Source organism: Lolium rigidum, chromosome 6 (assembly GCF_022539505.1).
Source record: "Lolium rigidum isolate FL_2022 chromosome 6, APGP_CSIRO_Lrig_0.1, whole genome shotgun sequence".
Taxonomy (NCBI): Eukaryota; Viridiplantae; Streptophyta; class Magnoliopsida; order Poales; family Poaceae; genus Lolium; species Lolium rigidum.
In genome coordinates this window covers 119,463,851-119,468,489 of record NC_061513.1, presented here as the reverse complement: position 1 = coordinate 119,468,489, position 4,639 = coordinate 119,463,851, and the positions used below count along the sequence as shown (strand labels likewise).

Genomic DNA, 4,639 nt, shown 5'->3' with positions numbered 1-4,639 from the left:
ATCTCCTCCGCCCGGCGGAGGCGGGTCACTTCCGTTGTGGTGGTGTTGAACGTTGCTATGGTGGCCGCTTGCACCGCCTCCTCCCACGCTTCGTTGTCCACTAGCTTCGGGTTGACGCAGAACTCTGGTGGTGGTGGAGATGGAGGTGGAGATGGTGGTGAAGGAAACTAGCCGCCACCGGTGAGGCTCATCATTGCGTAGGTAGTGCGCAGGCGACGAGGCATGTGTTGCGGGGAGAAAGGGATCTCGGCAGCTGTGGTGGCGTCCATTGAGCGGAGGTGGCCTTTTATAGGGGCCGACGATGCGAGAAGAGGCGGGAAGAGGCCAGAAGCCACGGGAAGAAAGAGCGGGAACGCGCGGTGGCGTGCGAACGACGGCGACACATGGAGGAGGCGCAGGGATGCGTAGGTGAGGCGCAGCACCGACGGGACGTCTCGCCTGCCCCTCCGTCGCCATTAAGGCAAAGCTGCGCCACTTCGTTTGTGTGCCAATGGCGCGTCGGACCCGCAACTCCCCGCCTCGCTTTGCGCTTTGCCTGGCGCGCCCAAAGAATCCCCTGTGGAGCGAGGATGGGCGTGGGGTGTCGAACAACGTATTGGGCCGCGCGAGATGAAAAGGCCTTTGGGGGCGCGACTGGGGTCGATAAAATGTCCGGCGCAACCCAAAATCCTTTGGAGGCCGCTTTAGGGAATGCGACTGGAGATGCTCTCTCATCTTTTATGAGACTCTGTTGACGCGTAAAGCACACGCCCGTTGGGAACCCCAAGTGGAAGGTGTGATGTGTACAGCAGCAAGTTTCCCTCAGTAAGAAACCAAGGTTTATCGAACCAGTAGGAGTCAAGGAGCACGTGAAGGTTGTTGGTGACGGAGTGTAGTGCGGCGCAACACCAGGGATTCCGGCGCCAACGTGGAACCTGCACAACACAATCCAAATACTTTGCCCCAACTTAACAGTGAGGTTGTCAATCTCACCGGCTTGCTGTAAACAAAGGATTAAATGTATGGTGTGGAAAATGATGTTTGTATGCGAAGAACAGTAAAGAACAATGTTTGCAGTAGATTGTATTCAGATGTAAAAGAATGGACCGGGGTCCACAGTTCACTAGTGGTGTCTCTCCAATAAGAAATAGCATGTTGGGTGAACAAATTACAGTTGGGCAATTGACAAATAAAGAGGGCATAACAATGCACATACATATCATGATGACTACTATGAGATTTAATCAGGGCATTACGGCAAAGTACATAGACCGCTATCCAGCATGCATCTATGCCTAAAAAGTCTACCTTCGGGTTAGCATCCGCACACTACAACACGACTAGTCATACACCAACACATAGCTGGCAACGATGCTGCTATGTGTATCTACGGTCCAGCTCCCGACGTCTCCGCGTCTACCCCTTTTATGGCCTATCGTTCCACCTCCGTAGCAGATGCATCCCAACTCCCGATTCTCTTCTCTCCAAAAAAAACTACCGATTCCCCATCTAGAAAAAACCTCCCGTTCCCCGTTCTTAGCCAAATTGACCTTAACCCTAGCAGCAGCACACAGCACGACGGACGCGCCGCCACAAATTAAGTCATCTACCGAGATCCAACGAGAGCCATCCGCTCTCCCTTCCCTCGCCATGGCGTCCTGAGATTTCTGCCGGGCGCTGGTTGGCGAGGCTGCAAGCTCTCTTCCGATCGAGACATCCTGAGGTACGCCCTCCTCGTAGCCCACCGACCTCTTGGCCTCACTAGAGGAACCCTGCACCGGATGCAGCCCCCTCTCTTTTCTTCCTGCAGATCACCCCGGGACAGTAGAAACCTCCCTTCCTCTCCGGTTCCCCTTGCTCTGGCCCTCTTGATGGCATGTCGCTGCTAGGCACTGAACGATGCGCCTGGCGAAGGCAGAGAGGTGGAAGACAGGGGCACAGCGGACCGATGGCCATCCAGGTACGTCTTCTCTTTTCTGCTTTCCAGATGCCTCTCTCCTTTATATTTAATTCGTTCATATTTTTCCACAAGTTTTGGACATCCTTGCTGAATTCCCTACTGTTGACCACATACCGCTGATCAACTACAGTTAATGCTTTCCTGCTTCCTTGCCTAGATGTCAATCACTATTTGCTTACTTGTATGTGTAGAACTCGATATTCCTACCACACATCAGACCACCAATAATATAAGAACTTTTTTTTTCTTCAGAGAGAAAAGGCGATGACTACTCTCTCCAGCTCTGAATAAATATAAGAATTCTTTATAGTTGGAATATGCAAGGTTTTATCAAGTATTTGTCAAATGTCTGCTAAGCTTTAGAATATTATTCTTGAACCAATCCGTATTTTCTGCTCATCTCAATATTCAAGGTTGAAGTTAATTCACTAGAGAGAGTGTATGTGTTATGCGAGGTAGTAGTGTGCTAATCTGTTACTTGCCAGTTTTCAGAAATTGTTTATTTAGTATTTGTAAACTTGGTGGTAAAGCATCTGGTAAACCACTAACCATTTTTCTAACATGTCTTGCGATGGTATAGAGTGCCCAACCAGACTTCACGTGTAAATCTTTTGGCAGATATTGACTAATTCATAGCAGACTAGCAGGTGTTTTTCTTACTATATTTTGCAATACTTGAGGCGTGGTCTGTTATAAATACATACATGTATTTCAAGCTGGTTTCTCATCTTATTTGGCAGAAGCAAACAGTGCTGGTACTGGAAGTCCATGGAGAATGCTCTATGCAGGTTTACTGAAAAAACTTTGTTGTATGCTTCTTTATCAAAGATGTGGCTCTATGAATATTTGTTGCAAAGTGATGCACACATTTTAATTTACTTCGGTTACTACCTCAATGTTGGAACTTAACATAGTGCAACAATGCTCGTCATCTATACAGTCCAGTAAACATTACTATATTTTAATCAATAACTAGCTGCAAATATCCCTAATAGAATGTGAGAGGAATTGACGCAATTCTTATTTTTTGATCATGCGGTACTAGACACCAATATTCATTGCTGATTTAATGTACATTTATATTCAACTCATCTGCAGTTCATTCAGGTAAAGGAATTACACAATAAGGTCATTGAGTAAGTCTAGATATCTTGTATGTTCGTTTGAGAGTGACTACTGAAATTTGAGTAGGCCTCTAGTCCTCTACCTCTACTATAGTTAATAGTACTGTATATGTCTAATTGTCATTAACAAAGTTGGTCTGATCCAAATGTTAAAGGATTCCTAACAGCTTAAGTGGTTAATTCATATGGTTCCTAAAATTGTGAAATTTCTTCAAGGAACTACTGTAGTGTATGGTCTAGCGGATGGTCTATATGTGACCAGTTATATGTTCCTATATGTAATCGTATTAGCTGCTCCTGTGATCAACAAGGAACCTTGGTTTTTTGCCACACTGATTCTAAAATTGGAAATTGTATCTTTGCAGGCCCAAAGATCAGCATGAACTGCTACATTCGGGTATCGGATTTACATTAGAAGGCAGAAAACTGGAAGGAATGTAGTGTATATAGTGTATGTAGGACTAGTTAGAATGTTACACTTTGAAGTATGGTTGTAACCTCTTTATTCAAAAATTGTTTTCATGTATGTGATGGGGATTTCAATAATAAATATTGAATTATTTCTTCATGCAATGCATTCGTTCGTTGCCACTTGTGTCTGCTTTCTTACGTTTCTTGTGTATTCTGTATACTCTTGCATATGAAGCCTAGAAAGTCTCGCTGAGCAAAAAGATAATGCCATCCTTGAAGCGATCAATACAGTCACTCTCAAAAATAATAATATAATATTTATTTTTAATAAAATTATTTAATCTGTGTTCGCTATGTTCCAACGGATACAAGTGTTGTCCGCCATCTGTTGCCGCCTTCGCAACGCTCTACCTGTTGATTACCAACGCCTCAATAAGCGTTGCATTATATCCTTGCAACACCCAAAAACGCAACGCATACTAAATCCGTTGGTACGGGTGCTAGCAACGCCAATATGGTTGTTTAGATACACATACATGCGTTGCTATAGGAGGGGTTGTGTTGTAGTGGCACCCCTTCCAGTATTAAGTTGCAAACAACAGACAATTGCATTAAGTATGGTGCGTAATGTAATCAACACAAATATCCTTAGATAAAGCATTGATGTTTTATCCCTAGTAGCAACATCACATCCACAACCTTAGAACTTTCTGTCACTGTCCCAGATTTAATGGAGGCATGAACCCACTATCGAGCATAAATACTCCCTCTTGGAGTTACAAGTATCAACTTGGCCAGAGCCTCTACTAGCAACGGAGAGCATGCAAGAACATCAACAACACATATATGATAGATTGATAATCAACTTGACATAGTATTCCATATTCATCGGATCCCAACAAACACAACATGTAGCATTACAAATAGATGATCTTGATCATGATAGGCAGCTCACAAGATCTAACATGATGGCACAATGAGGAGAAGACAACCATCTAGCTACTCGCTATGGACCCATAGTTCAGGGGTGAACTACTCACACATCAATCCGGAGGCGATCATGGTGATGAAGAGTCCTCCGGGAGATGATTCCCCTCTCCGGCAGGGTGCCGGAGACGATCTCCTGAATCCCCCGAGATGGGATTGGCGGCGGCGGCGTCTCTGG

At 45.2% G+C, this 4,639-nt stretch overlaps 1 long non-coding RNA gene across 1 annotated transcript; it reads left to right on the top strand.

Annotated features, from left to right (window-relative positions):
* Window positions 1-1,422: 1,422 nt before the first annotated feature.
* LOC124661901 lies at window positions 1,423-3,636 on the top strand. The gene is made up of 2 exons (XR_006990331.1): window positions 1,423-2,727; window positions 3,429-3,636. It is a non-coding gene; the product is annotated as an uncharacterized LOC124661901 (long non-coding RNA).
* The last annotated feature ends 1,003 nt before the right edge of the window (window positions 3,637-4,639 follow it).